Below are 23,165 nucleotides of genomic sequence, written 5' to 3'. Positions count from 1 at the left end.
ATCTGTGGAATTCTCTGCCAAGGAGAGGTGTGGAGGCTGGGTCTTTGAATATATTTAAGGCGGAGATAGACAGATTTTTGAGCGATAAGAGAGTAAAGGATTATGGGCAGTGGGCAGGGAAGTGGAACTGAGTCCATGATCAGATCAGCCATGATCTTATTGAATGGCGGAGCAGGCCCGAGGGGCCAAATGGCCTACTCCTGCTACTATTTCTTATGATCTAACTGAACATTTCTCCCAGCGTAACCTTGTCTGTAATGAAATATGTGTCTTTTAATAAGCCTCAGGTCCTTGCTCATGTCTGCTGCAGATTCCAGAGTTGGTTCCAGAGTTGAGTGGATTGACTTATGGTTGAGTAGGTTGGGCATATACACATTGGAGTTGAGATGAATGAGATCTGTGTGTGGCCCTGAAGGACTGTGTCCAGGCTGAAGTTCTGATCTCCCCGTAAGATCCTCCCCACAGATTGTCCTTTCTCAGCTCCAGCCAGGTGATGCTAAACACTCAGGTGGGAAAGACAAAAATCCACAGCAATGTGTTGAAAGCAAAACTAATTTATGTGTCTTTATCCCAAATATTAAACTCCAGTCGATTTCAGGAGTTATTAACATCAGTGTTACAGGAGATATAAACCCCAACTGTCAGAATGATCACGATTCAGTCCGGGATGTGAATAACAGCAGAATCCAACCCCTGCAGTCACTTGTGAACTCGCTGATGTCTCAGCAGGTTGCCTGACAGAGAGAATCCCTTGTCACACTCAGAGCAGGTGAATGGTCTCTCCCCACTGTGAACTCGCTGGTGTCTCAGCAGGTCGGATGATCGAATGAATCCCTTCCCACATACAGAGCACGTGTACCATTTCTCCCCACTGTGAACGGGTCCTTCTGCTTCCATGGTCAAAAGCTGATGATATTCCAGTCCCGATGTACCGAGTGACTCTGTCAGATCTTGAGGTGATGTTTGGTTTGAGCTTCCAGTCTACAAATCCTCCCCTTTTAACACCCTGTAAAGTGAATTTCAAACAGGAAAAGTGAGTGTGAGAGAGAACCCACAAAAACACAAAGGCAGGTTGTGAAATTGAGCTGAATTAGTCTGTGTGGGGCCGGCACGAGAAAAAAGTGATCATGAAAGCTGCCGGATTGTCGTAAAAACACATCTGGGTCACTGCTGTCTTTCAGGGAAGAGAACCCATCTCCCTCGACAGGCCCTCATGGGAAATTGTTGGCCCCACTGGGCCCAGACGTACTGGGGGTGAAACCCAGCAGCTTCTCCCCCTCTCCATCCAGCTCAAACTGATGTAACAAACAGACCCACTCAGGAGGCCAGTGAGTGACTTCCACATCCAGCGCCCACCCTGATACAGAGCGGCTGGGAATTGCTGGGCCTGCTGTATAAATGTAAGTTGTTTTTTTCCTGGTGTGGAGGAGGGGCTGGGCCCGGTGGCTCTGACTCGGGGCCCGAGAGCCGCGCTCGGTGTTGCCCGGGGACCGAGAGCCGTGCTCGGTGTTGCCCGGGGACTGAGAGCCACACTCGGTGTTGCCCGGGGCCCGAGAGCCACACTCGGTGTTGCCCGGGGCCCGAGAGCCACACTCGGTGTTGCCCGGGGCCCGAGTGCCGCGCTCGGTGTTGCCCGGGGACTGAGAGCCACACTCGGTGTTGCCCGGGGCCCGAGAGCCACACTCGGTGTTGCCCGTGGCCCGAGAGCCACACTCGGTGTTGCCCGGGGCCCGAGAGCCACACTCGGTGTTTCCCGGTGACCGAGAGCCGCACTCGGTGTTGCCCGGGGCCCGAGAGCCGCACTAGGTGTTGCCCGGGGCCCGAGAGCCACACTCGGTGTTGCCCGGGGACTGAGAGCCGCACTCGGTGTTGCCCGGGGCCCGAGTGCCACACTCGGTGTTGCCCGGGGACTGAGAGCCGCACTCGGTGTTGCCCGGGGACCGAGAGCCACACTCGTTGTTGCCCGGGGACGGAGAGCCACACTCGGTGTTGCCCGGGGACCGAGAGCCGCACTCGGTGTTGCCCGGGGACCGAGAGCCGCACTCGGTGTTGCCCGGGGACCGAGAGCCACACTCGGTGTTGCCCGGGGACCGAGTGCCACACTCGATGTTGCCCGGGGACCGAGAGCCGCACTCGGTGTTGCCCGGGGACCGAGAGCCACACTCGGTGTTGCCCGGGGACCGAGTGCCACACTCGGTGTTGCCCGGGGACTGAGAGCCACACTCGCTGTTTCCCGGGGCCCGAGTGCCACACTAGGTGTTGCCCGGGGACTGAGAGCCACACTAGGTGTTGCCCGGGGACCGAGAGCCACGCTCGGTGTTGCCCGGGGCACGAGAGCCACGCTCGGTGTTGCCCGGGGACAGAGCCGCGCTCGGTGTTGCCCGGGGACTGAGAGCCGCGCTCGGTGTTGCCCGGGGACTGAGAGCCACACTCGGTGTTGCCCGGGGACTGAGAGCCACACTCGGTGTTGCCCGGGGACTGAGAGCCACACTCGGTGCTGCCCGGGGACTGAGAGCCACACTCGGTGTTGCCCGGGGACTGAGAGCCACACTCGGTGTTGCCCGGGGACTGAGAGCCACACTCGGTGTTGCCCGGGGACTGAGAGCCACACTCGGTGTTGCCCGGGGACTGAGAGCCACACTCGGTGTTGTCCGGGGACTGAGAGCCACACTCGGTGTTGCCCGGGGACCGAGACCCGCACTCGGTGTTGCCCGGGGACGGAGAGCCACACTCGGTGTTGCCCGGGGACGGAGAGCCACACTCGGTGTTGCCCGGGGACCGAGAGCCACACTCGGTGTTGCCCGGGGACGGAGAGCCACACTCGGTGTTGCCCGGGGACCGAGAGCCACACTCGGTGTTGCCCGGGGACCGGGAGCCGCACTCGGTGTTGCCCGGGGACCGAGAGCCGCACTCGGTGTTGCCCGGGGACTGAGAGCCACACTCGGTGTTGCCCGGGGACCGAGAGCCGCACTCGGTGTTGCCCGGGGACTGAGAGCCACACTCGGTGTTGCCCGGGGACTGAGAGCCACAATCGGTGTTGCCCGGGGACTGAGAGCCGCACTCGGTATTGCCCGGGGACTGAGAGCCACACTCGGTGTTGCCCGGGGACTGAGAGCCACACTCGGTGTTGCCCGAGGACTGAGAGCCACACTCGGTGTTGCCCGGGGACTGAGAGCCACACTCGGTGTTGCCCGGGGACTGAGAGCCACACTCGGTGTTGCCCGGGGACCGAGAGCCACACTCGGTGTTGCCCGGGGACTGAGAGCCACACTCGGTGTTGCCCGGGGACTGAGAGCCACACTTGGTGTTGCCCGGGGACTGAGAGCCGCACTCGGTGTTGCCCGGGGACCGAGAGCCACACTCGGTGTTGCCCGGGGACTGAGAGCCATACTCGGTGTTGCCCGGGGCACGAGAGCCACGCTCGGTGTTGCCCGGGGACAGAGCCGCGCTCGGTGTTGCCCGGGGACTGAGAGCCGCGCTCGGTGTTGCCCGGGGACTGAGAGCCACACTCGGTGTTGCCCGGGGACTGAGAGCCACACTCGGTGTTGCCCGGGGACTGAGAGCCACACTCGGTGCTGCCCGGGGACTGAGAGCCACACTCGGTGTTGCCCGGGGACTGAGAGCCACACTCGGTGTTGCCCGGGGACTGAGAGCCACACTCGGTGTTGCCCGGGGACTGAGAGCCACACTCGGTGTTGCCCGGGGACTGAGAGCCACACTCGGTGTTGTCCGGGGACTGAGAGCCACACTCGGTGTTGCCCGGGGACCGAGACCCGCACTCGGTGTTGCCCGGGGACGGAGAGCCACACTCGGTGTTGCCCGGGGACGGAGAGCCACACTCGGTGTTGCCCGGGGACCGAGAGCCACACTCGGTGTTGCCCGGGGACGGAGAGCCACACTCGGTGTTGCCCGGGGACCGAGAGCCACACTCGGTGTTGCCCGGGGACCGGGAGCCGCACTCGGTGTTGCCCGGGGACCGAGAGCCGCACTCGGTGTTGCCCGGGGACTGAGAGCCACACTCGGTGTTGCCCGGGGACCGAGAGCCGCACTCGGTGTTGCCCGGGGACTGAGAGCCACACTCGGTGTTGCCCGGGGACTGAGAGCCACAATCGGTGTTGCCCGGGGACTGAGAGCCGCACTCGGTATTGCCCGGGGACTGAGAGCCACACTCGGTGTTGCCCGGGGACTGAGAGCCACACTCGGTGTTGCCCGGGGACTGAGAGCCACACTCGGTGTTGCCCGGGGACTGAGAGCCACACTCGGTGTTGCCCGGGGACCGAGAGCCACACTCGGTGTTGCCCGGGGACTGAGAGCCACACTCGGTGTTGCCCGGGGACTGAGAGCCACACTTGGTGTTGCCCGGGGACTGAGAGCCGCACTCGGTGTTGCCCGGGGACCGAGAGCCACACTCGGTGTTGCCCGGGGACTGAGAGCCATACTCGGTGTTGCCCGGGAAATGAGAGCCACACTCGGTTAAAAAGGAGGCAGACAAAAAGCAGGAAACTATAGACCAGTTGGCCTAACATCTGTGTTTGGGAAAATGTTTAAGAGTTCATTCTTAAAGAAGCATTAGCATGACATTTGGAAAAACATAATTCGGTCAGGCAGAGTCAGCATAGATTTATGACGGGGAAGTTAAGTTTGACAAATTTGCTGGAATTCTTTGAGCATGTAACGAACATAGAAACATAGAAAAATAGGTGCAGGAGTAGGCCATTCGGCCCTTCGAGCCTGCACCGCCATTCAATATCATGGCTGATCATTCCTTCAGTACCCCTTTCCTGCTTTCTCTCCATACCTCTTGATCCCCTTAACCGTAAAGCCATATCTAACTCCCTCTTGAATATATCCGGTGAACTGGCCTCAACAACTCTCTGCGGCAGGGAATTCCACAGGTTAACAACTCTCTTGCGTGAAGAAGTTTCTCCTCATCTCAGTCCTAAATGGCCTACCCCTTATCCTAAATGCAATGATTATTTTCATTTTTGGTGTTATTCAAAACAGGTGGACTTGGAACTTGAAATACACAGCAAATAAAACTTTAAAAAATTAGAAGAAAATATGCAATAGTAGCCAACTAAATCAGTTCTCTATTAGGCAATGGCATACGTCATCAAACTCCTTCTCTGCTTTTACCATGTTGAAAAAAATTCTGAAATGAAATATTTTTGTCCTCAAATATCAGTCTATTTTTAAACAGTTTGCGAAAGTTATAATTTTATCTCATCTCAAAATCACTAATCCATCATTTTGGACCAGGAATGGACATTTGGAAGAAATGCATTTTTTCTATTTTTGTCTTGTACAATACCAAACATTCAGGAATTCATTTTTCACATTTGATCGGTCAGTTTCTGCTCAACACTGTCAGAGGTGCTTTCGATGAATTATGTTCCACTTCACATCATGGGCCAGGGTGGATAAAGTGGGTGTGGTGTATTTGGTCTTCCAGAAGGCATTTGACAAGGTGCCACATAAAAGGTTACTGCACAAGATAAAAGTTCACGGGGCTGGGGGGAATATATTAGCATGGAGAGAGGATTGGCTAACTAACAGACAACAGAGAGTCTGGGTAAATGGTTCATTCTCGGGTTGGCAATCAGTAATGAGTGGGGTGCCACAGGTATCAGTGCTGGGACCCCAACTATTTACAATCTATATTAACGACTTGGAAGAAGGGACCGAGGGGCCACTGTACAGCAAAATTCTAAAAGGACAAAGGGTGTTAAAAAAACAAGCCTGAAGGCTTTGTGTCTTAATGCAAGGAGTATCCATAATAAGGTGGATGAATTAACTGTGCAAATAGATGTTAACAGATATGATGTGATTGGGATTACAGAGACGTGGCTCCAGGATGATCAGGGCTGGGAACTCAACATCCATGGGTATGCAACATTCAGGAAGGATAGAATAAAAGGAAAAGGAGGTGGGGTAGCATTGCTGGTTAAAGAGGAGATTAATGCAACTGTTATGAAGGTCATCAGCTTGGATGATGTGGAATCTGTATGGGTAGAGCTGCAGAACACCAAAAGGCAAAAAATGTTAGTGGGTGTTGTGTACAGACCTCCAAACAGTAGTAATGATGTTGGGGAGGGCATCAAACAGGAAATTAGGGGTGCATGCAATAAAGGTGCAGCAGTTATAATGGGTGACTTTAATATGCACATAGATTGGGCTAACCAAACTGCAAGCAACACAGTGGAGGAGGATTTCCTGGAGTGCAGAAGGGATGGTTTTCTAGACCAATATGTCAAGGAACCAACTAGGGGGGAGGCCATCTTAGACTGGATGTTGTGTAATGAGAGAGGATTAATTAGGAATCTCGTTGTGCGAGGCCCCTTGGGGAAGAGTGACCATAATATGGTGGAATTCTACATTAGGATGGAGAATGAAACCGTTAATTCAGAGACCATGGTCCAGAACTTAAAGAAGGGTAACTTTGAAGGTATGAGGCGTGAATTGACTAGGATAGATTGGCGAATGATACTTAAGGGGTTGACTGTGGATGGGCAATGGCAGACATTTAGAGACCGCATGGATGAACTACAACAATTGTACATTCCTGTCTGGCGGAAAAAGAAAAAAAGGGAAGGTGGCTCAACCGTGGCTATCAAGGGAAATCAGGGATAGTATTAAAGCCAAGGAAGTGGCATACAAATTGGCCAGAAATAGCAGTGAACCTGGGGACTGGGAGAAATTTAGAACTCAGCAGAGGAGGACAAAGGGTTTGATTAGGGCAGGAAAAATGGAGTACGAGAAGAAGCTTGCAGGGAACATTAAGACGGATTGCAAAAGTTTCTATAGATATGTAAAGAGATAAAGGTTAGTAGAGATAAAGGTTAGTAAAGACAAACGTAGTCAGAATCAGGGGAAGTCATAACGGGGAACAAAGAAATGGCACACCAATTGAACAAGTACTTTGGTTCGGTATTCATGAAGGAGGACACAAACTGTCTTCCGGATATAAAAGGGGTCAGAGGGTCTAGTAAGAAGGAGGAACTGAGGGAAATCCTTATTAGCCGGGAAATTGTGTTGGAGAAATTGATGGGATTGAAGGCCGATAAATCCCCAGGGCCTGATGATCTGCATCCCAGAGTACTTAAGGAGGTGGCCCTGGAAATAGCGGATGCATTGACAGTCATTTTCCAACATTCCCTAGACTCTGGATCAGTGGAGGTTCGCCAATGTAACACCACTTTTTAAAAAAGGAGGGAGAGAGAAAACAGTGAATTATAGAATGGTCAGCCTGACATCAGTAGTGGGTAAAATGATGGAATCAATTATTAAGGATGTCATAGCAGCGCATTTGGAAAGAGGTGACATGACAGGTCCAAGTCAGCATGGATTTGTGAAAGGGAAATCATGCTTGACAAATCTTCTGGAATTTTTTGAGGATGTTTCCAGTAGAGTGGACAAGGGAGAACCAGTTGATGTGGTATATTTGGACTTTCAGAAGGGTTTCGACAAGGTCCCACACAAGAGATTAATGTGCAAAGGTAAAGCACATGGGATTGGGGATAGTGTGCTGACATGGATTGAGAACTGGTTGTCAGACAGGAAGCAAAGAGTAGGAGTAAATGGGTACATTTCAGAATGGTAGGCAGTGACTAGTGGGGTACTGCAAGGTTCTGTGCTGGGGCCCCAGCTGTTTACACTGTACATTAATGATTTAGAGGGGATTAAATGTAGTATCTCCAAATTTGCGGATGACACTAAGTTGGGTGGCAGTGTGAGCTGCGAGGAGGATGCTATGAGGCTGCAGAGCAACTTGGATAGGTTTGGTGAGTGGGCAAATGCATGGCAGATGAAGTATAATGTGGATAAATGTGAGGTTATCCACTTTGGTGGTAAAAAGAGAGAGACAGACTATTATATGAATGGTGACAGATTAGGAAAAGGGGAGGTGCAACGAGACCCGAGTGTCATGGTACATCAGTCATTGAAGGTTGGCATGCAGGTACATCAGGCGGTTAAGAAAGCAAATGGCATGTTGGCCTTCATAGCGAGGGGATTTGAGTACAGGGGCAGAGAGGTGTTGCTACAGGTGTACAGGGCCTTGGTGAGGCCACACCTGGAGTATTGTGTGCAGTTTTGGTCTCCTAACTTGAGGAAGGACATTCTTGCTATTGAGGGAGTGCAGCGAAGGTTCACCAGACTGATTCCCTGGATGGTGGGACTGACCTATTAAGAAAGATTGGATCAACTGGGCTTGTATTCACTGGAGTTCAGAAGAATGAGAGGGGACCTCATAGAAATGTTTAAAATTCTGATGGGTTTAGACAGGTTAGATGCAGGAAGATTGTTCCCAATGGTGGGGATGTCCAGAACCAGGGGTCACAGTCTAAGGATAAGGGGTAAGCCATTTAGGACTGAGATGAGGAGAAACTTCTTCACCCAGAGAGTGGTGAACCTGTGGAATTCTCTCCCACAGAAAGTTATTGAGGCCAGTTCACTAAATATATTCAAAAAGGAGTTAGATGAAGTCCTTACTACTAGGGGGATCAAGGGGTATGGCGAGAAAGCATGAATGGGGTACTGAAGTTGCATGTTCAGCCATGAACTCATTGAATGGTGGTGCAGGCTAGAAGGGCCGAATGGCCTACTCCTGCACCTATTTTCTTTGTTTCTATGTAACGTAGCCAAGTTTGCTAATGATACAAAGATGGGAGGAAAAGCAATGTGTGAGGAGGACACAAAAAATCTGCCAAAGGACACAGATAGGCTCAGTAAGTGGGCAATAATTTGGCAGATGGAGTATAATGTTGGAAAGTGTGAAGTGATGCACTATGGCTGAAAAAAATCAAAGATCAAGTTATTATTTGAATGGAGAAAGATTGCAAAGTGCTACAGTCCAACGGGACTTGGGGGTACTTGTGCATGAAACACAAAAGGTTAGAATGCAGGTACAGCACGTGATCAGGAAGGCCAATGCAATCTTTTCCTTTATTGCAAAGGGGCTGGAGTATAAAAGCAGGGAGGTCTTGTTGCATTTACACAGGGTATTGGTGAGGCCACACCTGGAATACTGCGTGCAGTTTTGGTTTCCATATTTATGAAAGGATATACTTGCTTTGGAGGAAGTTGAGAGAAGGTTCAGTTGGTTGATTCCAGAGATGAGGGGCTTGACTTATGAGAAAATGTTGAGGAGGTTGGGCCTCTACTCATTGAATTCAGAAGAATGAATGAAAGGTGATTTCTCGAAACGTATAGGATTATGAGGGGGCTTGACAGCGTAGTCGCAGAGAGGATGTTTTCACTGATAGAGGAGACTAGAACTAGGGGGCATAAACTTAGAATAAGGGCCCCCCCCCATTTAAAACTGAGAGGAGGAGGAATTTTTTTCTCTCAGAGGGTTGTAAACCTGTGGAATTCGCTGCCTCAGAGAGCTGTGTAAGCTGGGACATTGAATATATTTAAGACAGAGATAGACAGTGTCTTAACCGATAAGGGAAGAAGGGGTTATGGGGAGCGGGCAGGGAAGTGGTCCCGAGTCCATGATCGTATCAGCCATGATCGTATTAAATGGCGGAGCAGGCTCGAGGGGCCGTATGGCCTACTCCTGATCCTACTTCTTATGTTCTTATTTTCTTATATAGTGGGTGTCTGGTATGGGAGTGTGGATTTGACTCTATCTGTCCACCTCTGGTATGTGGATGAGGGTTTTACTCTATGTTAGTTTCTGATACGAGAGGTTGATTTTATCCTGTACCTGTCAATTTCTGGTAATTGTCTGTGGGTTTCATTCTGTATCAAAAAGGGCCACATTACAACATAATTCTAAAAGGACAAAGAGTGTTTAAAAAACAAGCCTGAAGGCTCTGAGTCTCAAAGCGAGAAGCATTTGTAATAAGGTGGATGAATTAACTGCGCAGATAGCTGTTAACGGATATGATGTAATTGGGATTACTGAGACATGGCTCCAGAGTAACCAAGGCTGGGAACATAACATCCAGGGGTATTCAATATTCAGGAAGAATAGCCAGAAAGGAAAAGGAGGTGGGGTAGCTTTAGTGGTTAAAGAGGAGGTTAATGCAATAGTAAGGAAGGACATTGGCTGGGATAATGTGGAATCTATATGGGTAGAGCTGCGAAACATCAAAGGGCAAAAAATGTTAGTTGGGGTTATGTACAGACCACCAAACAGTAGTAGGGAGGTTGGGGATTGCATCAAACAGGAAATTAAGGACGCGTGCAATAAGGGTACAGCAGTTATCATGGGTGACTTTAACCTACATATTGATTGGGCTAACCAAACTTGTAGCAATACTGTGGTGGAAAATTTCCTAGAGTGTATAAGGGATGGTTTTCTAGACCAATATGTCGAGGAACCTACGGGAGAGCAGGCCATCCTAGACTGGGTTTTGTGTAATGAGAGAGGATTAATTAGCAATCTGGTCTTGCATGGCTCGTTGGGTAAGAGTGACCATAACATGGTAGAATTCTTCATTAAGATGGAGAGCAACCCAGTTAACTCAGAGACTAGGGTCCGGAACTTAAAGGAAACTTCGATGGTATGAGACGTGATTTGGATAGGATAAACTGGTGAATGAAACTTAAAGGGTTGACGGTGGATAGGCAATGGCAGACATTTAAAGATCACATGGATGAATTACAACTATTGTACATCCCTGTCTGGCGTAAAAAATAAAACAGGAACGGTGGCTCAACCGTGGCTAACAAGGGAAATTAGGGACAGTGTTAAATCCAAGGAAGAGGCATAGAAATTGGCCAGAAAAAGCAGCAAACCTGAGGACTGGGAGAAATTTAGAATTCAGCAGAGGAGGACTAAGGGTGTAATTAGGAGGGGGAAAATAGAATATGAGAGTAAGCTTGCAGGGAACATAAAAACTGACTGCAAAAGCTTCTATAGATATGTGAAGAGAAAAAGATTAGTGAAGTCTAATGTCGGCCCCTTGCAGTCAGAATCATGCGAATTCATGATGGGGAAGAAGGAAATGGCAGACCAACTGAACAAATACTTTGGTTCTGTCTTCACTGAGGAAGACACGAATAACCTCCCAAAAATACTAGGGGACCGAGGGTCTAGCGGGAAGGAGGAACTGAGGGAAATCCTTATTAGTCAGGAAATGCTTGGAGGGAAACTGATGGGATTTGAAGGCCAATAAATCACCAGGGTCTGACAGTCTGCATCCGAGAGTAGTTAAAGAAGTGGCCCTAGAAATAATGGATGCATTGGTGGTCATTTTTCAAAATTCCATGGACTCTGGATCAGTAACTATGGATTGGAGGGTAGCAAATGTAACCCCACTTTTTAAAAAAGGAGGGAGAGAGAAAACAGGGAATTATAGACCGGTTAGCCTGACATCAGTGGTGGGGAAAATGCTGGAATCAATTATTAAAGATGTAATAGCAGAGCATTTGGAAAGTAGTGACAGGATCGGTCCAAGTCAGCATGGATTTATGAAAGGGAAATCATGCTTGACAAATCTTCTAGAGGTTTTTGAGGATGTAACTAGTAGAGTGGATAAGGGAGAACCAGTGGATTTGGTGTATTTGGAATTTCAAAAGGCTTTTGACAAGGTCCCACACCAGAGATTAGTGTGCAAAATTAAAGCACATGGGATTGGGTGTAATGTACTGACGTGGAGGCAGAACTGGTTGGCAGACAGGACGCAAAGAGTGAGAATAAACAGATACTTTTCAGAATGGCAGGCAGTGACTAGTGGGGTGCCACAAGGTTCAGTGCTGGGACCCCAGCTATTTACAATATATATTAATGATTTAGACGATGGAATTGAAAGTAATATCTCCAAGTTTGCAGATGACACTAAGCTGGGTGGCAGTGTGAGCTCTGAGGAGGATGCGAAGAGGCTGCAGGGTGAATTGGACAGGTTAGGTGAGTGGGCAATTGCATGGCAGATGCAGGAAAATGTGGATAAATGTGGGGTTATTCACTTTGGTGGCAAAAACAGGAAGGCAGATTATTACCTGAATGGTGACAGATTAGTAAAAGGGGAGGTTCAAAGATACCTGGGTGTCATGGTACATCAGTCACTGAAGGTAGGCATGCAGGTCCAGCAGGCAGTAAAGAAAGCAACTGGCATGCTGGCCTTCATAGCGAGAGGATTTGAGTGTAGGAGCAGGGAGGTGTTACTGCAGTTGTGCAGGGCCTTGGTGAGACCACACCTTGAGTATGATGTGCAGTTTTGGTCTCTTAATCTGAGCAAGGACGTGCTTGCTATTGAGGGAGTGCAGTGAAGGTTCACCAGACTAATTTCCGGCATGGCAGGACTGACATATGAAGAAAGACTGGATCGGCTAGGCTTACACTCACTGGAATTTAGAAGAATGAGAGTGGATCTCATAGAAACATATAAAATTATGACAGGACTGGACAGGTTAGATGCAGGAAGAATGTTCCTGATGTTGGGAAAGTCCAGAACCAGGGGTCACAGTCTAAGGATAAGGGGTAAGTCATGTCGGACTGAAATGAGGAGAAACTTTTTCACCCAGAGAGTGGTAAACCTGTGCAATTCTCTATCACAGAAAGTTGTGGAGTCCAGTTCGTTGGATATATTCAAGAGGGAGTTAGATGTGGCCCTGAGGGCTAAGGGGATCAAGGGATAGGGAGAGAAAGCGGGAGTGGGGTATTGAAGTTGCATGATCAACCATGATTATATTGAATGGCGGTGCAGGCTCGAAGGGCCAAATGGCCTGCTCCTGCACCTATTTTCTATGTTTCTTTTCATTCTTGGTGTGTGATGTGTATTTTGCGCTGTATCTATCCATCTGTTATGTGAATGTGAGCTCTACTCCATACCCGTCATTCTCCAGTATGTTAGTATTGTTTTACTGTGTACCACCAATTCCTGATCGAGTATTCGTTTTTCTTTTTAACTGTCAATTTGTGTTATGGAGGTGAGTGTTCATGCTGAATCTGTCGGTCTCTGGTAAATGAGTCTGAGTTTTACTCGATATCTATCTGTCTCTGCTATGAGTGTGGTCCTTTCTCTGTATCTCTCCATTTCTGTTATGGCAATCTGGGTTTTATTCTGTACCTGTCACGTTCTGACATGAGATTGTGGGCCTCACTCTATAACTGCCAGTTTCTGCTTAATTGTGAGTGGACTTTCCTTTGTACCTGTCAGTTTCTGGAATGAAAGAGAGATCTTCACCCTGTACCTGTCAATTACTGGTTCGTGAGTCTGGGCATGTCACTGTATGTTATGGGAATATGGATTGTAATATGTCAGCCTCTGATATGTGAGTGTGGGTTTTATACTGTATCACTCAGTCGCTCATATGTGAGTGTGGGTTTCATACCGTATCTCTCAATCTCTGATATTCAAGTGTGTGTATTTTTCTGTAACTGTCAGGTTTTGTTGTGTGTTCAGGTATAATCTGTGCTTCTCAGTTTCTGCTATATTCGACTGTACCTATTTGTTCCTGCTACTTGATTGTGTTTTAGACAGTACCTGTCAGTTCCTGCTATGTGAGTGTGGAATTTACTCTGTATCAGCTAGTCTCTAGTTTGTGAACGTGAGAATTAATTTTACTTTTAACCTGTATTTCTCTGATATGTGAATAAAGATTTTGCCTTCTCTGTGTCATTTTTTCTGATGTGTGTGTGTGTGGGTTTTACTCTGCCCCGATCAGTTTCTGAGATGCAAGTAACAATTTTACTTACTGCCTTTCAGTTTTCCGACATGTGCACATGAGATTTACACTTTACCTGTCAATCTCTGGTATGCAAGTGGGGATTTTATTCTGTTACTGTCACTTTCATATATGTGGGTGTGTGTATCTGTCAGTCTATGCTACGGGAATGTGGGTTTTATTCTGCACCTGTCATCTTCTGGTATGTTCGGGGGGTTTAAATACTGAATCCGTCAGATTCTGAAACATGAATATGGCTTTTGCTCTGTAACCATCAGCTTCTGATATGCGAGTGTGGTTTATACATTCCATTGGACATTTTTTCTGATAGATGATTGTCTTTTATTCTCTACCTGCCAGTTTCTGGCAAGTGAGTGTGGGTGTTTAATGTACCTGTCAGTGTGATCTGTTTCAATGGTGAAACAGCATGTGATTCTACTGCTCCATGTGGCTGTAAGATTCACAATGTAACTCTGCCACTTCGGATCACTGTGGGACTGACAGCTTCTGCTGTCTGTGACAATAGGATTGAGGCCAGTTCTGAGTCTCTGCACTCTGTGAGTGATAATCTACTTACTGTGTGTGAGAAGGAGCTGCCTGCACTGTTCCTTGTGTTCCGGGTGGAGGAAAGCTCACATTTGTTCTGGCTGGTTGAAGAATTTTGCTCTGAGAATAATAATACGAGAACATTATTAGTTCTAAGAGATGGATGCGGGGGAGAATATGAGGGAGCGACAATGTATCTCTCAACCACCAGCAACATGGTTCTGGAGAACTCAGCTCACCGAAACAATATAACTGGTCTTTAAAATATCTTCTCCCACACTCCTCTCCTGGTGCCTGCAATAGATGCACTTTGCGAAACTCCCCACATCCTCACTGACAGGTGTGTTTCCACTGCTCACTGTCCAAGAACTACAGACACGGTGAGATTGGAACTGAATCAGGAACATTCACTCCTGGTTTGGAGAGAGAAAGCAGCAGATTGTAAACAGCAGATTCTGACCATTCTGTCTCCCTTACCCTGGACACACGCTATCCACACACAGCCCGAGAATGGCCTCTCACTTCCCCCACTCACACCACACACTGACACTGATTCTTGGTCCACTCTGCCTCTTACACACAGCCCCCGACTCCCCCTGAACTCCCCCCGGACTCAATGCCGATCTCTGAGCCCATCTGCGGACACACTCCCAAAGCGCTGCGCTGCTGTAAGGAGGCTGCTGCTCGCTGCCTTACCCCGGGGCCGCGGTGCCTCCATTCCTGGCTGTTTTAAACCATCTTCTTCTGCTCACTGAGTGAATGACGATCACAGGCAGGGCTGGGGGAGGGAGGACACATGTGCTCTTCTGCTCACTGGGAATGACACAGAGGGTGGGGCTGAACCGCGCATGCGCAGCTCTCTGCAATAATTCAATCTGTAAAAATCAAAGTGCACTTTTCCCAATTTACTTTTATCAGAATCTGAGCAAAGGAACTGGGCCTGGGGGGAAAGGACAGAGAATGATTAAAGCTGCAAGCCTTGTCCCTTGGAGATGCTCAATTTGGGATCATTCCGTGCAGGGTGTTTCTCTCCATGAGCCCGTCTTCACAAAGCAATTCTGCAGAAACATCAGAGGGACGAGGGAGTGGGAGTGTTTGCTGGGACCGTGCCGGAGTTAATATCTGACAGAGACAGTCCAAGATTAGTTTAATTACAGTAAAACACTCAGTCACTGAGAGTAATACCAAAGTGGATAATCAAAGGGCTATAGTGAGGGAAGAACTTAATACAATAACGATTCATAATGAAGTAGTACTCGGTAAAATAATGGGACTAAAGGCAGACAAGTCACCTTGCCCTGATGGTTTACATCGTAGGATCTTAAGAGAAGTGGCTGCAGAGATAGTGGACACATTAGTTGTAATCTACCAAAATTCCCTGGATTCTGGGGCGGTCCCAACAGATTGGAAAACCGAAAATGTAACGCCTATATTTAAAAAAGGAGGCAGACAAAAAGCAGGAAACTAAAGACCAGTTAGCCTAACATCTGTCATTGGGAAAGTGCTGCAGACCATTATTAAGGAAGCAGTAGTGGGACATTTGGAAAAGCTTGATTCAATCAAGCAGAGTCAGTATGGCTTCATGAAAGGGAAATCATGTTTGACAAATTTGCTGGAGTTCTTTGAGGATATAATGAGTAGGATGGATAAGGCGGAACCAGTGGATGTGGTGTATTTGGATTCCCAGAAGGCATTTGATAAGGTGGGACATAAAAGGTTACTGCACAAGATAAAAGCTCACTGGGTTGGGAGCAGTATATTAGCATGGATAGAGGATTGGTTAACTAACAGAAAACAGAGAGTCGGGATAAATGGTCTTTTTCTGGTTGGCAAATGGTGACTAGTGGGGTGCCGCAGGAATCGGTGCTAGGTCCTCAACTATTTAAAATCTTTATTAATGACTTGGATAAAAGAACCGAGTGTAATATAGCCAAGTTTGCTGATGATACAAAGATAGGTGGGAAAGCAAATTGAGGACAAAAAAAATCTGCAAAGGGATATAGACAGGGTAAATGAGTGGGCAAAAATTTGTCAGATGGATTATAATATGGGAAAATGTGAGGTTATCCACGTTGGCAGAAATAATAGAAAAGCAAATTATAATTTAAATGGAGAAAAATTGCAAAGTGCTACAGGACAGAGAGACCTGAGGGTGTTTGTGCATAAAACACAAAAAGTTAGTCTGCAGGTTCAGGAAGTAGTCAGGAAGGCAAATGTAATGTTGGCCTTTATTGTCAGGGGGATAGAATAAAAAGCAGAGAAGTCCTGCTCCAAGTGTGCAGGGTGTTGGTGGGACCACACCTGGAACACTGTGTGTTTAAGCAGAGAATCCTGCTCCAAGTGTACAGGGTATTGGTGGGACCACACCTGGAATACTGTGTGTTTAAGCAGAGAAGTGCTGCTCCAAGTGTGCAGGGTATTGGTGGGACCACACCTGGAACACTGTGTGTTTAAGCAGAGAAGTCCTGCTCCAAGTGTACAGGGTATTGGTGGGACCACACCTGGAACACTGTGTGTTTAAGCAGAGAAGTCCTGCTCCAAGTGTACAGGGTATTGGTGGGACCACACCTGGAATACTGTGTGTTTAAGCAGAGAAGTCCTGCTCCAAGTGTGCAGGGTGTTGGTGGGACCACACCTGGAACACTGTGTGTTTAAGCAGAGAATCCTGCTCCAAGTGTACAGGGTATTGGTGGGACCACACCTGGAACACTGTGTGTTTAAGGAAGGATATACTTACACTGGAGACTGTTCAGAGGTTGATTCCGGCGAGGAGGGGGTTCTCTGATGAGGACAGGTTGAGAAGGTTGGGACGATACACTTTGGAGATCAGAACAATGAGAGAAATCCGATGTGTGAGAATAAAATAACTCAGCTCTTACTTTACCAAGATGGCCGCGCATGCGCTTTGCTGCTCACTGAACCAAGATGGCGGAGGACTGACCCTGCCTTCCTGTACAAAGATGGCCGCCGTTACCCTGGGCCTGTGACCGGGGAAAGCCTCGAGGCTGCAGCCGCCGATATTCCGGTTATTATTCCGGGCTTCCGGCGGGCACCAGGTGTTTCTGAAGCCTCCCCGGCTCCCCGCTGGTCCTTTACTCCCCTCCGCCCCGCGGAGTAGGAGCTGTTTGGCGGAACACATTTCACCACAGCCGCTCCGCCATTACACGCACCGCGCATGCTCCACATACCGCCAGGTCTCGCGCCTGCGCACTGGGCCCCTGTAGTCTGGGCTCGGCACATTCTCCATCGCGGGGAATGCTGGGTAAATACCCAAGACCACCTCAGTGACTGGGACAGGATTTCCTGGGCCCCCATTGGGCACTGAACATGGTCATTCTGGCCCTCAGTCATTGTTCCTGCTGCTCTGTATAACCCTGTCCCTGAGCTGGACAGTAATGTTCTGTCTCAGGATTGTTTCAAACACCCTGTGTCCAATATTGGATTTCTCCATAAAAATAGACTCATTAATGTTCCCGTCCCTTCCATTCTGGGCCTTTTCTTACTCTAGATTATTTCACTTCTCACGGAATTCATCTTTTCCCACATCAAATCCCAAACTTGTTTCATTTGAGTATCCGGCTTGTGGGTGTCTCAGACTGAACCGGCGTGTCTCACTTTACACTCATTTAACGTTCCTCTCAACCAACCCTTGAAAGAACTATCTTTCGTAAGACTGTAAATCTGTTATTTTCTGTATTTAACGATTTTTGAATGTGGTTAATAGATCTTCACACATACTGCATGTGATCAACTTTGAAATGTTCTGACCTTTGTAATTGCCTTTGCTAATTTTGATGGGTTAGTTGATTACAATTTCTTGTTACTAACATACCTTGCAGTATTTCTTGCATCAAAATAATTGTTTAACTACTTCCTTTATCAGGTCTTTAGCTTCCCCACTGATCTCTGTTTCCTCTTGTGGGGGAATCGAGAACTAGGTGGCAAAGCCTGAGCATAAGGGGGCGCCCATTTAAAATGAAATGAAGAGGAATTTCTTCTCTCAGAGGGTCGTGAATCTTTGAAATTTTCTACCCCAGAGAACAGTGGAGTCTGGGTCATTGAAAATATTTAAGTTGCAGATAGAGTGATTTTTGAATGATGGTGGAGTCAAGGTTTATGGGTAAAGGGCAGGGAAGTGGAATTGAGGCCAAGATCAGATCAGCCAAGATCTTATTGAATGGCGGGGTGGGCTCAAGGGGCCAGATGGCCCACTGCTAATCCTAGTTCAGATGTTCTTAGCCTTGGTAACCGGGCTGGGTTTAGATGAAGGTTTAGTGGTTGTGGTTTGTGGTTATTTGTTAGGATTGGGATTAGTGATTGGGATAGTCAATGGGATATTTGGCTTAGGATATAATTATGAACTTAGAAAGAACTATTGCCAATATAAGTGTTACTGGACATGCCCTTTTCCATTTCAAATTTGTAACCTCACAGTGCCGAGTCACAAAACAGCCTCACAATGTGTTCATTCAAGGAACCTTCTTTTCAGTGCAAGCCTCATTTACTCGATCCTTTCTGTCAACAGCACATCGTAATCTCGACATTTCTCATGGAAAAATAAATGAGTGACATTAGATTTGGGTATTTTTGGCCAATAACAGATGGATACATTTGTTGCGCTGGTTACATCTAATCATCAGCCTGCCTGAAAAGGACTTCTGACAATAATCTGTCACCAGGCCTCACCAGTCACCATCTGATTCCCCGTCGTCTCTACATTCATTAACCACCTTTCGCCCTAAGTAGAGCTGCTTTCACCGGCATAACCATTCCCCATACTGAAGCACTCTAATTACCGAGCAGAGCAAAAACACCGGCATGGACTGGTTAGACCGAATGGCTCATTTCTGTGTAATTTTGTAGTCTTAGTGTAAGTGGTCCCTGGATTTGATGTCTCATTGTAAGGGGTCCCTGGATTTGATGCCTCAGTGTAAGGGCTCCCTGGATTTGATGTCTCATTGTAAGGGGTCCCTGGATTTGGTGCCTCAGTGTAAGGGCTCCCTGGATTTGATGTCTCATTGTAAGGGGTCCCTGGATTTGATGTCTCAGTGTAAGGGGTCCCTGGATTTGATGCCTCAGTGTAAGGGCTCCCTGGATTTGATGTCTCATTGTAAGGGGTCCCTGGATTTGGTGCCTCAGTGTAACTGGTCCCTGGATTTGATGTCTCATTGCAAGGGGTCCCTGGATTTGATGCCTCAGTGTAAGGGCTCCCTGGATTTGCTGCCTCAGTGTAAGGAGTCCCTGGATTTGATGTCTCAGTGTAAGGGGTCCCTGGATTTGAAATCTCAGTGTAAGTGGTCCCTGTATTTGATGTCTCAGTGGAAGGGCTCCCTGGATTTGGTGCCTCAGTGTAAGGGGTCCCTGGATTTGATGTCTCAGTGTAAGGGGTCGCTGGATTTGATGCCTCAGTGTAAGGGGTCCCTGGATTTGTTGTCTCAGTTAAGTGGTCCCTGGATTTGATGTCTCAGTTAAGTGGTCCCTGGACTTGATGTCTCAGTGTAAGGGGTCCCTGGATTTGAAATCTCAGTGTAAGTGGTCCCTGTATTTGATGTCTCAGTGGAAGGGCTCCCTGGATTTGGTGCCTCAGTGTAAGGGGTCCCTGGATTTGATGTCTCAGTGTAAGGGGTCGCTGGATTTGAAATCTCAGTGTAAGGGGTCCCTGGATTTGATGTCTCAGTGTAAGGGGTCCCTGGATTTGGTGTCTCAGTGTAAGGGGTCCCTGGATTTGATGCCTCAGTGTAAGGGGTCCCTGGATTTGTTGTCTCAGTTAAGTGGTCCCTGGATTTGATGTCTCAGTTAAGTGGTCCCTGGACTTGATGTCTCAGTGTAAGGGGTCCCTGGATTTGATGCAACAGTGTAAGGGGTCCCTGGATTTGGTGCCTCAGTGTAAGGGGTCCCTGGATTTGATGTCTCAGTGTACGGCGACCATGGATTTGATGCATCAGTGTAAAGGGTCCCTGGATTTGATGCCTCAGTGTAAGGGGTCCCTGGATTTGGTGCCTCATTGTAAGGGGTCCCTGGATTTGATGTCTCAGTGTAAGGGGACCATGGATTTGATGCCTCAGTGTAAAGGGTCCCTGGATTTGCTGTCTCAGTGTAAAGGGTCCCTGGATTTGGTGTCTCAGTGTAAGGGGTCCCTGGATTTGATGCCTCAGTGTAAGGGGTCCCTGGATTTGGTGTCTCAGTGTAAGCGTCCATGGATTTGGTGCCTCAGTGTAAGGGGTCCCTAGATTTGATGTATCAGTGTAAGGGCTCCCTGGATTTGATGTCTCAGTGTAAGGGGTCCCTGGATTTGATGCCTCAGTGTAAAGGCTCCCTGGATTTGATGTCTCATTGTAAGGGGTCCCTAGATTTGGTGCCTCAGTGTAACTGGTCCCTGGATTTGATGCCTCATTGTAAGGGGTCCCGGGATTTGATGCCTCAGTGTAAGGGCTCCTGGATTTGGAGCCTCAGTGTAAGGGGTCCCTGGATTTGATGTCTCAGTGTAAGGGGTCCCTGGATTTGAAATCTCAGTGTAAGGGGTCCCTGGATTTGATGTCTCAGTGTAAGGGCTCCCTGGATTTGGTGCCTCAGTGTAAGGGGTCCCTGGATTTGATGTCTCATTGTAAGGGGTCCCTGGATTTGAAATCTCAGTGTAAGGGGTCCCTGGATTTGATGTCTCAGTGTAAGGGGTCCCTGGATTTGGTGTCTCAGTGTAATGGGTCCCTGGATTTGATGCCTCAGTGTAAGGGGTCCCTGGATTTGATGTCTCAGTTAAGTGGTCCCTGGATTTGATGTCTCAGTGTAAGGGGTCCCTGGATTTGATGCAACAGTGTAAGAGGTCCCTGGATTTGGTGCCTCAGTGTAAGGGCTCCCTGGATTTGATGTCTCATTGTAAGGGGTCCCTGGATTTGCTGCCTCAGTGTAAGGGGTCCCTGGATTTGATGTCTCCGTGTAAGGGAACCATGGATTTGATGCCTCAGTGTAAAGGTTCCCTGGATTTGATGCCTCAGTGTAAGGGGTCCCTGGATTTGGTGCCTCATTGTAAGGGGTCCCTGGATTTGATGTCTCAGTGTAAGGGGACCATGGATTTGATGCCTCAGTGTAAAGGGTCCCTGGATTTGGTGTCTCAGTGTAATGGGTCCCTGGATTTGGTGCCTCATTGTAAGTGGTCCCTGGATTTGATGCCTCAGTGTAAGGGGTCCCTGGATTTGGTGTCTCAGTGTAAGGGTCCATGGATTTGGTGCCTCAGTGTAAGGGGTCCCTATATTTGATGTATCAGTGTAAGGGCTCCCTGGATTTGATGTCTCAGTGTAAGGGGTCCCTGAATTAGATGTCTCAATGTAATGGGGTCCCTTGATTTGATGCCTCAGTGTAAGGGGTCCCTGGATTTGATGCCTCAGTGTAAGGGGTCCCTGGATTTGGTGCCTCAGTATAAGGGGTCCCTAGATTTGATGTCTCAGTGTAAGGGGTCACCGGATTTGATGTCTCAGTGTAAGGGCTCCCTGGATTTGGTGCCTCAGTGTAAGGGGTCCATGGATTTGATGTCTCATTGTAAGGGGTCCCTGGATTTGAAATCTCAGTGTAAGGGGTCCCTGGATTTGATGTCTCAGTGTAAGGGGTCCCTGGATTTGGTGTCTCAGTGTAATGGGTCCCTGGATTTGGTGCCTCAGTGTAAGGGGTCCCTGGATTTGATGTCTCAGTTAAGTGGTCCCTGGATTTGATGTCTCAGTGTAAGGGGTCCCTGGATTTGATGCAACAGTGTAAGGGGTCCCTGGATTTGGTGCCTCAGTGTAAGGGCTCCCTGGATTTGATGTCTCATTGTAAGGGGTCCCTGGATTTGGTGCCTCAGTGTAAGGGGTCCCTGGATTTGATGTCTCCGTGTAAGGGAACCATGGATTTGATGCCTCAGTGTAAAGGTTCCCTGAATTTGATGCCTCAGTGTAAGGGGTCCCTGGATTTGGTGCCTCATTGTAAGGGGTCCCTGGATTTGATGTCTCAGTGTAAGGGGACCATGGATTTGATGCCTCAGTGTAAAGGGTCCCTGGATTTGGTGTCTCAGTGTAATGGGTCCCTGGATTTGGTGCCTCATTGTAAGTGGTCCCTGGATTTGATGCCTCAGTGTAAGGGGTCCCTGGATTTGGTGTCTCAGTGTAAGGGTCCATGGATTTGGTGCCTCAGTGTAAGGGGTCCCTAGATTTGATGTATCAGTGTAAGGGCTCCCTGGATTTGATGTCTCAGTGTCAGGGGTCCCTGAATTAGATGTCTCAGTGTAATGGGGTCCCTTGATTTGATGCCTCAGTGTAAGGGGTCCCTGGATTTGATGCCTCAGTGTAAGGGGTCCCTGGATTTGGTGCCTCAGTATAAGGGGTCCCTAGATTTGATGTCTCAGTGTAAGGGGTCCCTGGATTTGATGTCTCAGTGTAAGGGGTCCCTGAATTAAATGTCTCAGTGTAATGGTGTCCCTGGATTTGATGCCTCAGTGTAAGGGGTCCCTGGATTTGATGCCTCAGTGTAAGGGGTCCCTGGATTTGGTGCCTCAGTGAAAAGGGTCCCTGGATTTGGTGTCTCAGTGTAAGGGGTCCCTGGATTTGGTGTCTCAGTGTAAGGGATCCCTGGATTTGATGCCTCAATGTAATGGGTGCCTGGATTTGATGCCGCAGTGTACGTGGTCCCTAGATTTGATGTCTCAGTGTAAGAGGTCCCTGGATTTGATGTCTCAGTGTAAGGGGTCCCTCGATTTGATGTCTCTGTGTAAGTGGTCATTGGATTTGATGTCTCATTGTGAGAGGTCTCTGGATTTGATGTCTCAGTGTAAGGGGTCCCTGGATTTGACGCCTCAGTGTAAGGGGTCATTGCATTTTGTGACTCAGTGTAAGGGGTCCCTAGATTTGGTGCCTCAGTGTAAGGGGTCACTGGATTTGGTGTCTCAGTGTAAGCGGTCCCCGGATTTGATGCCTCAGTGAAAGGTGTCCCCGGATTTGGTGTCTCAGTGTAAGGGGTCCCTAGATTTGATGCCTCAG

The 23,165-nt window shown here is 48.6% G+C and overlaps 1 long non-coding RNA gene across 1 annotated transcript; it reads right to left on the bottom strand.

The window, feature by feature from the left end:
* Positions 1 to 350: 350 nt before the first annotated feature.
* LOC139241620 (uncharacterized) lies at positions 351 to 17,322 on the bottom strand. Its single transcript, XR_011588947.1, has 3 exons — positions 16,901 to 17,322; positions 14,195 to 14,283; positions 351 to 1,006 (listed from the first exon to the last, which is right to left on the bottom strand). It is a non-coding gene; the product is annotated as an uncharacterized lncRNA (long non-coding RNA).
* Between the last annotated feature and the right edge of the window lie 5,843 nt (positions 17,323 to 23,165).

The sequence above is a fragment of the Pristiophorus japonicus genome, unplaced genomic scaffold, assembly GCF_044704955.1.
Source record: "Pristiophorus japonicus isolate sPriJap1 unplaced genomic scaffold, sPriJap1.hap1 HAP1_SCAFFOLD_112, whole genome shotgun sequence".
Taxonomy (NCBI): domain Eukaryota; kingdom Metazoa; phylum Chordata; class Chondrichthyes; family Pristiophoridae; genus Pristiophorus; species Pristiophorus japonicus.
This window is presented reverse-complemented; position numbering and strand designations above follow the sequence as displayed.